Genomic DNA, 12,834 nt, shown 5'->3' with positions numbered 1-12,834 from the left:
TTCTGTGCGGGGAACAGCAGGACCTAGACCGAACCCCTGGTGTTTTGGTGATAGACTTAAGAGCATAGGGTCCCAAAGAGTGCCTGTGATACACCTGAGGTGTCAACCTCACCCCTTTTTAGAGTTGGTGGCATGGAGGACAGCTGGTTGGTTTCTCCAGGGGCCTGTCCCTCGGAGCTTCTGTTCGTGACTGTGTCTAGAGACCGCCAATATAGCAATCCACGTGTTTCCGAGTCACTTTGTCGTATGACCCAATGGCTGCTATTTGCTCCTCGTCCTCAATTGTCCCGGAATAATAGTTGTCTTCTTGAGAAGATTAAGTGAATGTTTTCTCCCAACCCAATTACATAATGCAGCACAGATGTCAAGTCAAGTGACTTGGATTCAGAACAAGTTCAGCTATCTGCTTTGCTCTGTCTGCTGGTTTCATGTTTTCAAGATGATTCACATTAACTCATCTTTCTTTCCCATATGTCCGGACTTGTGTTTTACAACACCAGACGGGGATACTAATTAAACTTTAGAGTTTGCTCCAGCAGTGCTTAAACTGAGATTCGTAATGACAGGCCTGGCAGTAATCAATGAATGTGCTGCACTTGTAATGATTTAATGCGAGTGCCATGGTTACTACTTGGAATAAAAGTGAATGAGCTCTGTAAATTTAATTTAGAGGAGTTATAACTTGATCAATCAGATATATATTATAGCAGCTCCTTGTATTTTTGACAAAGCCCTGGGCGTGCTTCTAGCAAGATCTGTGATTTAACCAGGAACACTTAATTTACAATGAGGTATATAATAGGTGACATCTGCCCCCTGGCCCAGCTTCAGAAAAACCAGCAGAAGGCTGCGGACAGCCATACAGAAGGCAGAAGTAATAAACTAGATATACAAAGCAATCTTAAATCTCATATTAACACTAGTTAAAAAAATTATTTCACATTTATTGTATGTTATTCCATCCATGAATTAATAGTCAAACTCTAGCAAAGTCATGTTCAGGCCAGTTCAGAGTAGACGTAGTTTCTCCGAAACTGCATTCAGGGGTAGTGAGGTGTGGTTTCTGCTCCACATCCTTGAAAAGGTTTTGGTGTGTGTTACTTTGCAGAATGGGAGGGAAAGCGTCTGACCTTTGTCCTTTAATTTCCTCCAGTTCTGTAATATGAGGAACATTATTGCATTTAAACGAACAGAAATGCTCTGCTGTCAAGCTCTCCTTTCACATTGTCTTTGCCCATTTACTAATATTGATTGATTGACTGTATTAGCTGTTACATTTCCTGCCATATATCCATGCCTCTACCCTTTGCATTCCTGATTTAGTTGTGCTACCTGCAACTAGCCTCTTATATTCTCTCTTATGCTCTCTCTCTCTCTCTCAGTTCCCCTAAGGGGCTAGGAGTTGAGTTGATGATACTCTTCAGAATATGGCATTTTATCAATAGGCTATGCAAGGTCTCTCTTGCTTTATTTTATTTGTATCTCAACCCCACTCCCATCCCTTCTCCCCTGTAAATAATGACTATATTTTATTTTATATATAACATATTTCAGAAGGATATGTGCATATACATATCCTAAATTTTTCAGGTATCTATAGTTCTGTTTTTAACTTTTAATAATTTACATTATTTTATGACTCTTTTTGTTTCTTGGTTTATTCACTTTGTACCGTATTTTTAAGATAGAAGATTTAATATTGCTGTGTATGTATCTACTTTATTCTAATGGCTTCTGACCTCTGTATGATTTTTGCATAGCACATGTCCACCTTATTTTACATAAACCTTGGGTGTCTACAACTCCCGCTTATCACTGACAGTCCTATATGTGTCCCCATACCTTTCCCCTTACGGACCTTTGCAGGAATTTCTCTGGGGAATCACCCTAGGGTTGGGTTTCTGTTCATTAAAAAAGATTCTTTTAAAGCTATAATTTATGGAGAGCTTACTATGTCAGGCACTGTTGTAAGCACTTTATAGGTATTGACTAATCTTTACAATAACCCGATGTGCTAAGTTCCACCACTATCCCCATTTTACAGAAAAAATAAAGCCAAAAAAGATCAAGAAGCTAGAAAGTGGTAGTGCAGAGTTTGAAAAACTGTGATGCTGGCTAGATGTGGTGGCTCATGCCTGTAACTCCATCACTTTGGGAGGCCGAGGCGGGTGGATCACCTGAGTTCAGGAGTTCAAGACCAGCCTAACCAATATGGTGAAACCCCGTCTCTATTAAAAATACACAAATTAGCTGGGCGTGGTGGCGGTTGCCTGTAATCCCAGCTACTTGGGATGCTGATGCAGGAGGATGTCTTGAACCCGGGAGGTGGAGGTTGCAGTGAGCCGAGATTGCACCACTGCACTCCAGCCTGGGTGACAGAGCGAGACTCTGTCTCAAAAAAAAAAAAAAAAAAAATACCGTGATGCTGTACTTACATTCAAATCACTGCTACACTCACCACCAAGGTGAGCCGCCCCGAACATGACTTTTACCCAGCAGTGGGTTCATTAAGTTGCAACATATGTATGCGTGTGTGTGTGTGTGTGTGTGTGTAGGTGGGTGTGTTTATGTGTGCATATGTGTCTCTCTCTGTAAAATTCTGCTTAACACTGCCACATGAATTTCCTCAATGGTTATACCCCTTTTACTTCCCCTCCCAAAGAGCAAAAGGGAGTTTGCTATCCCCATATTCTCCAACACTTATCATAGACTGTACAATAATCATTCAGCTCTGCACATTTTGTATCTTTTGAGTTTCTTTCTTTCAGCTACATTTTTTAGTGTTTTATCTGATTCTTCTTTACAACTGCTGTTTCTTGCTTTATTGAATATTTTTTCTTCTGGGAGGATATTTTTACACTTGTTTAGATTTTTTCGTCTGTCCCCATAATGCCAGTTCAAGTACTGGCTGCTCAATATGTTTCATTTCTAGCAGTTATCTTTCCCAAATGCCTGGTGTTTCCTTTTCCCTCTGTGAGCTCATTTTCCCCTGGAGGTGTTAGCCATGACCCCTCAGGAGGACATGTGCAGTTCCTGGTGAGTTCAAGGCAGGAGGGAGACCTGCTGCAGAGCAGGGATCCTGTGGTTTGGAGTCTGGATGGATTTCCCTCACTTGTGCCCCTCAACCAAGCTGATTTTAATCAGCTCCTACACTGCCCCCCAAGCTTTTTGTTTTTTTTTTGAGACAGAGTCTCACTCCGTCGCCCAGGCTGGAGTGCAGTGGCACGATCTTGGCTCACTGCGACCTCCGCCTCCCGGGTTCAAGTGATTCTTGTGCGCCAGCCTCCAGAGTAGCAGAGTAGCTGGGATTACAGGAGCCCACAACCATGCCCGGCTAATCTTTTGTTTGTTTGTTTGTTTTTGGTAGAGACGAGGTTTCACCATGTTGTCCAGGCTGTTCTCACACTCTTTACATCAAGTGATCCATCCACCTCAGGCTCCCAAAGTGTTGGGTTACTGGCGTGAGCCACCGTGCCCAGCCTACACTGCGTTTTGATTGGCCTTGAGGATTGCTGAAGAACAGAGGAGCTGGGCTTTTACCTGGAATTTTATTTGCTTTTTAAACATATATATATATATAGTTATACGTTAAGTTCTCGGGTACATGTGCAGAACGTGCAGGTTTGTTACATAGGTATACACGTGCCATGGTGGTTTGCTGCACCCATCAACCAGTCATCTACATTAGGTATTTCTCCTAATGCTATCCCTCCCCCAGCTCCCAACCCTGACAGGCCCCGGTGTGTGATGCCCCTCACCCCTGTGTCCATGTGTTTTCATTGTTTAACTCCCACTTATGAGTGAGAACATGTGGTGTTTGGTTTTCTGTTCCTGTGTTAGTTTGCTGAGAATGATGGTTTCCAGCTTCGTCCATGTCCCTGCAAAGAACATGAACTTGTCCTTTTTTATGGCTGCATAGTATTCCATGGTGTATATGTGCCACATTTTCTTTATCCAGTCTATCATTGATGGGCATTTGGGTTGATTCCAAGTCTTTGCTATTGTGAACAGTGCTGCAATAAACATACATGTGCGTGTGTCTTTATAGTAGAATGATTTATAATCCTTTAGGTATATACCCAGTAATGGGATTGCTGGGTCAAATGGTATTTCTAGTTCTAGATCCTTGAGGAATCACCATACTGTCTTCACAATGGTTGAACTAATTTACACTCCCACCAACAGTGTAAGAGTCTTCCTGTTTCTCCACATCCTCTCCAGCATCTGTGGTTTCCTGACTTTTTAATGATCACCATTCTGACTGGTGTGAGATGGTATCTCATCGTGGTTTTTATTTGCATTTCTTTGATGACCAGTGATGATGAGCTTTTCTCACATGTCTGTTGGCTGCAAAAATGTCTTCTTTTGAGAAGTTTCTGTTCGTATCCTTTGCCCACTTTTTTATGGCATTGTTTTTTTCTTGTAAAGTTTTTTTGTTTTTGAGATGGAGTCTCGCTCTATTGCCCAGCCTGGAGTGCAGTGGCATGATCTCGGCTCACTGCAAGCTCCGCCTCTTGGGTTCACGCCATTCTCCTGCCTTAGCCTCCCAAGTAGCTGGGACTACCGGCGCCCGCCACCACGCCCGGCTAATTTTTTGTTTTTTTTAGTAGAGATGGGGTTTCACTGTGTTAGCCAGGATGGTCTCGATCTCCTGACCTTGTGATCCACCTGCCTCATCCTCCCAAAGTGCTGGGATTACAGGCGTGAGCCACCTCGCCCGGCCTTTCTTTTCTTCTTTATTAGTCTGGCTAGCAGTCTATTTTGTTGATCTTTTCAAAAAACCAGCTCCTGGATTCATATTTTTTGAAGGATTTTTCATGTCTCTATCTCCTTCAGTTCTGCTCTGACCTTAGTTATTTATTGTCTTCTGCTAGCTTTTGAATTTGTTCGCTCTTGCTTCTCTAGTTTTTTTTTTGTTTTTTTTTGTTTTTTTTTGCGACAGAGTCTCACTCTGTTGGCCAGGCTGGAGTGCAGTGGCACAATCTCGGCTCACTGCAACCTCTGCCTTCCAGGCTCCAGCAATTCTGCTGCCCCAGACTCCTGAGTAGCTGGGATTACAGGTGTGTGCCACAACGCCCGGCTAATTTTTGTAGTTTTAGTAGAGACAGGGTTTCACCATATTGGCCAGGCTGGTCTTGAACTCCTGACTTCAGGTGATCTGCCCGCTTCGGCCTCCCAAAGTGCTGGGATTACAGATGTGAGTCACCGTGCCCGGCCTGCCCTAGTTCTTTTAATTGTGATGTTAGGGTGTCGATTTTAGATCTTTCCTGCTTTCTTTTGTGGCCATTTAGTGCTATACATTTCCCTCTACACACTGCTTTAAATGTGTCCCAGAGATTCTGGTATGTTGTGTCTTTATTCTCATTGGTTTCAAAGAACATCTTTATGTCTGCCTTTATTTCATTATTTACCCAGTAGTCATTCAGGAGCAGGTTGTTCAGTTTCCATGTCATTGTGTGGTTTTGAGTGAGTTTCTTAATTCTGAGCTCTCATTTGATTGCGCTTTTGTCTGAAAGACTGTTTATTATGAGTTCCATTCCCTTGTATTTGCTGAGGAGTGTTTTACTTCCAATTATGTGGTCAATTTTAGAATAAGTGCAACGTGGTGCTGAGAAGAATGTATATTCTGTTGATTTGGAGTGGAGAGTTCTGTAGATGTCTATTAGGTCTGCTTGGTGCAGAGCTGAGTTCAAGTCCTGGATATCCTTATTAATTTTCTGTCTCGTTGATCTAATATTGACAGTGGGGTGTTAAAGTCTCCCAATATTATTGAGTGGGAGTCTGAGTGTTTTTGTAGGCCTCTAAGAACTTGCTTTATGAATCTGGGTGCTCCTGTATTGGGTGCGTATATATTTAGGATAGTTAGCTCTTCTTGTTTCATTGATCCCGTTACTGTTACGTGTAATGCCTTTCTTTGTCTCTTTTGATCTCTGTTGGTTTAAAGTCTGTTTAATCAGAGACTAGGATTGCAAATCCTGCTTTTTTGCTTTCCATTTGCTTGGTAAATATTCCTCTATCCCTTTATTTTGAGCCTATGTTTTTCTTTGCATGAGATGGGTCTCCTGAATACAGCACACTGATGGGTCTTTTTTTTTTTTTTTTGAGACAGAATCTCGCTCTGTCACCCAGGCAGGAGTGCAGTGGCGTGATCTTGGCTCACTGCAAGCTCCGCCTCCTGGGTTCATGCCATTCTCCTGCTTCAGCCTCCCGAGTAGCTGGGACTACAGGCACCTGCTACCACGCCTGGTTTTTTTTTTTTTTTTTTTTTTTTTTTTTGTATTTTTTAGTAAAGATGGGGTTTCACCATGTTAGCCAGAATGGTCTCGATCTCCTGACCTTGTGATCCACCCTCCTTAATCTCCCAAAGTGCTGGGATTACAGGCGTGAGCCACTGCACCTGGCCCACGATGGTCTTGACTCTTTATCCTATTTGCCAGTCTGTGTCTTTTAAATGGGGCATTTAGCCCATTTACATTTAAGGTTAATATTGTTATGTGTGAATCTGATCCTGTCATTATGCTGCTAGCTGGTTATTTTGCCCATTAGTTGATGCAGTTTCTTCATTGCATAGATGGTCTTTACAATTTGGTATGTTTTTGCAGTGGCTGGTACTAATTGTTCATTTCCATGTTTAGTGCTTCCTTCAGGAGGTCTTGTAAGGCAGGCCTGGTGGTGACAAAATCTCTCAGCATTTGCTTGTCTGTAAAGGATTTTATTTTTCCTTTGCTTAAGAAGCTTAGTTTGGCTGGATATGAAATTCTGGGTTGAAAATTCTTTTGTTTAAGAATGTTGAATATTGGCCCCCACTCTCTTCTGGCCTGTCGGGTTTCTGCTGAGAGATCCGCTGTTAGTCTGATGGTCTTCCCTTTGTGGGTAACCTGACCTTTCTCTGTAGCTGCCGTTAACATTTTTTCCTTCATTTCAACTTTGGTGAAACTGATGACATGTGACTTGGGGTTGCTCTTCTCCAGGAGTATCTTTGTGGTGGTCTCTGTATTTCCTGAATTTGAATGTTGGCCTGTCTTGCTAGGTTGGGGAAGTTCTCCTGGATAACATCCTGAAGAGTGTTTTACGACTTGGTTCCATTCTCCCCGTCACTTTCAGGTACACCAATCAAACGTAGGTTTGGTCTTTTCACATAGTCCCATATTTCTTGGAGGCTTTCTTTTCACTCTTTTCTCTCATCTTGTCTTTTCGCTTAATTTTATTGAGTTGATCTCCAATCTCTGATATCCTTTCTTTTGCTTGATCGATTCGGCTATTGATACTTGTGCATGCTTCATGAAGCTCTTGTGTTTTTCAGCTCCATCAGGTCATTTATGTTCTTCTCTAAACTGGTTATTCTAGTTAGCAATTCGTCTAACCTTTTTTCAAGGTTCTTAGCTTCCTTGCATTAGGTTAGAACATGCTCCTTTAGCTCAGAGAAGTATGTTTTTGCCCACCTTCTGAAGCCTACTTCTGTCAATTCGTCAAACTCATTCTCTGTCCACTTTTGTTCCTTTGCTGGCAAGCAGCTGTGATCCTTTGGAGAAGAGGCTTTCTCGTTTTTTGAATTTTCAACCTTTTTATGCTGGTTTCTCCCCATCTTCGAGGATTTATCTACCTTTCGTCTTTGATGTTGGTGACCTTCGGATGGGGTCTCTTGAGTGGACATCCTTCTTGTTGATATTGATACTATTCCTTTCTGTTTGTTAGTTTTCCTTCTAACAGTCAGGCCCCTCTGCTGCAGGTCTGCTGCAGTTTGCTGGAGGTCCACTCCAGACTCTGTTTGCCTGGGTATCACCAGCGGAGGCTACAGAACAGCAAAGATTGCTGCCTGTTCCTTCCTCTGGAAGCTTTGTCCCAGAGGGGCACCCGCCAGATGCCAGCCAGAGCACTCCTTTATGAGGTGTCTGTTGTCCCCAACTGGGAGGTGTCTCCCAGTCAGGATACATAGGTGTCAGGGACCCACTTGAGGAGGCAGCCTGTTCCTTAGCAGAGTTCCAACACTGCGGGGAGATCCACTGCTCTCTTTAGAGCTGTCAGGCAGGGACATTTAAGTCTGCTGAAGCTGTGCCCACAGCTGCCCTTTCCCCCGGGTGCTCTGTTCCAGGGAGATGGGGGTTTTATCTATAAGTCCCTGACTGGGGCTGCTGCCTTTTTTTCAGAGATGCCCTGCCCAGAGAGAAGGAATTAGAGAGACAGTCTGGCTGCAATGGACTTGCTGAGCTGCAGTGAGCTCCACCCAGTTCAAATTTTCCGGCGGCTTTTTTACACTGTGAGGGTAAAACTGCCTACTCAAGCTTCAGCAATGGCGGACGCCCCTCCCACCACCAAGCTCGAGCATCCCAGGTCGACCTCAGACTGATGTGTTAGCAGCGAGAATTTCAAGCCACTGGACCTTAGCTTGCTGGGTTCCATGGGGGTGGGACCTGCTGAGCCAGACTACTTGGCTCTTTGGCTTCAGCCCCATTTCCAGGGGAGTTAATGGTTCTGCCTCACTGGTGTTCCAGGTGCCACTGGCGTATGAAAAACAAAACAAACAAACAAAAAACTACAACTAGCTTGGTGTCTGCCCAAATGGCCACCCAGTTTTGTGCTTGAAACCCAGGGCCATGGTGGCTTAGGCACCAGAGGGAATCTCCTGGTCTGCCAGTTGCGAAGATCGTGGGAAAAGCACAGTATCTGGGCCAGAGTGCACTGTTCCTCCCAGTAGAGTCCCTCATGGCTTCCCTTGGCTTGGGGAGGGAGATCCCCCACCTCTTGTGCTTCCCGGGTGAGGCGGCGCCACACCCTGCTCCGGCTCACGCTCCGTCGGCTGCACTCGCTGTCCAACCAGTCCCAGTGAGATGAACTGGGTACCTCAGTTGGAATCGCAGTTGGAAATGCAGACATCACCCATCTTCTGCTTTGATCTCACTGGGAGCTGCAGACCGGAGCTGTTCCTATTCGGCCATCTTGCTAGCAAATCCTTTTGACTTATATTTTAAGTTCAGGGGTACAAGTGCAGGTTTGTTACATAGATAAACTTGTGTCATGGAGGTTTGTTGTACAGATTATTTCTTTTTTTTTATTATACTTTAAGTTTTAGGGTACATGTGCACAATGTGCAGGTTTGTTACATATGTATACATGTGACATGTTGGTGTGCTACACCCTTTAACTCGTCATTTAGCATTTGGTATATCTCCTAATGCTGTCCCTCCCCCCTCCCCCCACCCCACAACAGGCCCCGGAGTGTGATGTTCCCCTTCCTGTGTCCATGTGTTCTCATTGTTCAATTCCCACCTATGAGTGAGAACATGCGGTGTTTGGTTTTTTGTCCTTTCGATAGTTTACTGAGAATGATGATTTCCAGTTTCATCCATGTCCCTACAGAGGAAATGAACTCATCATTTTTTATGGCTGCATAGTATTCCATGGTGTATATGTACCACATTTTCTTAATCCAGTCTATCATTGTTGGACATTTGGGTTGGTTCCAAGTCTTTGCTATTGTGAGTAGTGCTGCAATAAACATATGTGTGCATGTGTCTTTATAGCAGCATGATTTATAGTCCTTTGGGTATATACCCAGTAATGGGATGGCTGGGTCAAATGGTATTTCTAGTTCTAGATCCCTGAGGAATTGCCACACTGACTTCCACAATGGTTGAACTAGTTTACAGTCCCACCAACAGTGTAAAAGTGTTCCTATTTCTCCACATCCTCTCCAGCACTTGTTGTTTCCTGACTTTTTAATGATCCCCATTCTAACTGGTATGAGATGGTATCTCATTGTGGTTTTGATTTGCATTTCTTTGATGGCCAGTGATGATGAGCATTTTTTCATGTGTTTTTTGGCTGCATAAATGTCTTCTTTTGAGAAGTGTCTGTTCATGTCCTTCACCCACTTTTTGATGGGGTTGTTTGCTTTTTTCTTGTAAATTTCTTTGAGTTCATTGTAGATTCTGGATATTAACCCTTTGTCAGATGAGTAGGTTGCGAAAATTTTCTCCCATTCTGTAGGTTGCCTGTTCACTCTGATGGTAGTTTCTTTTGCTGTGCAGAAGCTCTTTAGTTTAATGAGATCCCATTTGTCGATTTTGGCTTTTGTTGCCATTGCTTTTGGTGTTTTAGACATGAAGTCCTTGCCCATGCCTATGTCCTGAATGGTAATGCCTAGGTTTTCTTCTAGGGTTTTTATGGTTTTAGGTCTAACATGTAAGTCTTTAATCCATCTTGAATTAATTTTTGTATAAGGTGTAAGGAAGGGATCCAGTTTCAGCTTTCTACATATGGCTAGCCAGTTTTCCCAGCACCATTTATTAAATAGGGAATCCTTTCTCCATTGCTTGTTTTTGTCAGGTTTGTCAAAGATCAGATAGTTGCAGATATGTGGCATTATTTCTGAGGGCTCTGTTCTGTTCCATTGATCTATATCTCTGTTTTGGTACCAGTACTATGCTGTTTTGGTTACTGTAGCCTTGTAGTATAGTTTGAAGTCAGGTAGTGTGATGCCTCCAGCTTTGTTCTTTTGGCTTAGGATTGACTTGGTGATGCGGGCTCTTTTTTGGTTCCATATGAACTTTAAAGTAGTTTTCTGTGAAGAAAGTAATTGGTAGCTTGATGGGGATGGCATTGAATCTATAAATTACCTTGGGCAGTATGGCCATTTTCACGATATTGATTCTTCCAACCCATGAGCATGGAATGTTCTTCCATTTGTTTGTATCCTCTTTTATTTCATTGAGCAGTGGTTTGTAGTTCTCCTTGAAGAGGTTCTTCACATCCCTTGTAAGTTGGATTCCTAGGTATTTTATTCTCTTTGAAGCAATTGTGAATGGGAGTTCCCTCATGATTTGGCTCTCTGTTTGTCTGTTATTGGTGTATAAGAATGCTTGTGATTTTTGTACATTGATTTTGTATCCTGAGACTTTGCTGAAGTTGCTTATCAGCTTAAGGAGATTTTGGGCTGAGACAATGGGGTTTTCTAGATATACAATCATGTCATCTGCAAACAGGGACAATTTGACTTCCTCTTTTCCTAATTGAATACCCTTTATTTCCTTCTCCTGCCTGATTGCCCTGGCCAGAAGTTCCAACACTATGTTGAATAGGAGTGGTGAGAGAGGGCATCCCTGTCTTGTGCCAGTTTTCAAAGGGAATGCTTCCAGTTTTTGCCCATTCAGTATGATATTGGCTGTGGGTTTGTCATACATAGCTCTTATTATTTTGAGATCCATCCCATCAATACCTAATTTACTGAGAGTTTTTAGCATGAAGCGTTGTTGAATTTTGTCAAAGGCCTTTTCTGCATCTATTGAGATAATTGTGTGGTTTTTGTCTTTGGTTCTGTTTATATGCTGGATTACATTTATTGATTTGCGTATGTTGAACCAGCCTTGCATCCCAGGGATGAAGCCCACTTGATCATGGTGGATAAGCTTTTTGATGTGCTGCTGGATTCGATTTGCCAGTATTTTATTGAGGATTTTTGCATCAATGTTCGTGAAGGATATTGGTCTGAAATTCTCTTTTTTGGTTGTGTCTCTGCCAGTCTTTGGTATCAGGATGATGCTGGCCTCATAAAATGAGTTAGGGAGGATTCCCTCTTTTTCTATTGATTGGAATAGTTTCAGAAGGAATGGTACCAGTTCCTCCTTGTACCTCTGGTAGAATTCGGCTGTGAATCCATCTGGTCCTGGACTCTTTTTGGTTGGTAAGCTATTGATTATTGCCACAATTTCAGAGCCTGTTATTGGTCTATTCAGAGATTTAACTTCTTCCTGGTTTAGTCTTGGGATGGTGTATGTGTCAAGGAATTCATCCATTTCTTCTAGATTTTCTAGTTTATTTGCATAGAGGTGTTTGTAGTATTCTCTGATGGTAGTTTGTATTTCTGTGGGATCGGTGGTGATATCCCCTTTATCATTTTTTATTGCGTCTATTTGATTCTTCTCTCTTTTCTTCTTTATTAGTCTTGCTAGCGGTCTATCAATTTTGTTGATCTTTTCAAAAAACCAGCTTCTGGATTCATTAATTTTTTGAAGGGTTTTTTGTGTCTCTATTTCCTGCAGTTCTGCTCTGATTTAAGTTATATCTTGCCTTCTGGTAGCTTTTGAATGTGTTTGCTCTTGCTTTTCTAGTTCTTTTAATTGTGATGTTAGGGTGTCAATTTTGGATCTTTCCTGCTTTCTCTTGTGGGCATTTAGTGCTATAAATTTCCCTCTACACACTGCTTTGAACGTGTCCCAGAGATTCTGGTATGTTGTGTCTTTGTTCTCATTGGTTTCAAAGAACATTTTTATTTCTGCCTTCATTTCGTTATGTACCCAGTAGTCATTCAGGAGCAGGTTGTTCAGTTTCCATGTAGTTGAGCGGTTTTGAGTGAGTTTCTTAATCCTGTGTTCTAGTTTGATTGCACTGTGGTCTGAGAGACAATTTGTTACAATTTCTGTTGTTTTACATTTGCTGAGGAGAGCTTTACTTCCAACTATGTGGTCAATTTTGGAATAGGTGTGGTGTGGTGCTGAAAAAAATGTATATTCTGTTGATTTGGGGTGGGGATCTCTATAGATGTCTATTAGGTCTGCTTGGTGTAGAGCTGAGTTCAATTCCTGGGTGTCCTTGTTAACTTTCTGTCTCATTGATCTGTCTAATGTTGACAGTGGGGTGTTAAAGTCTCCCATTATTATTGTGTGGGAGTCTAAGTCTCTTTATAGGTCACTCAGGACTTGCTTTATGAATCTGGGTGCTCCTGTATTGGGTGCATATATATTTAGGATAGTTGGCTCTTCTTGTGGAATTGATCCCTTTACCATTATGTAATGGCCTTCTTTGTCTCTTTTGATCTTTGTTGGTTTAAAGTCTGTT

This window comes from Nomascus leucogenys, chromosome 13, assembly GCF_006542625.1.
Source record: "Nomascus leucogenys isolate Asia chromosome 13, Asia_NLE_v1, whole genome shotgun sequence".
In the NCBI taxonomy this organism is placed as follows: Eukaryota; Metazoa; Chordata; class Mammalia; order Primates; family Hylobatidae; genus Nomascus; species Nomascus leucogenys.
This window is presented reverse-complemented; position numbering follows the sequence as displayed.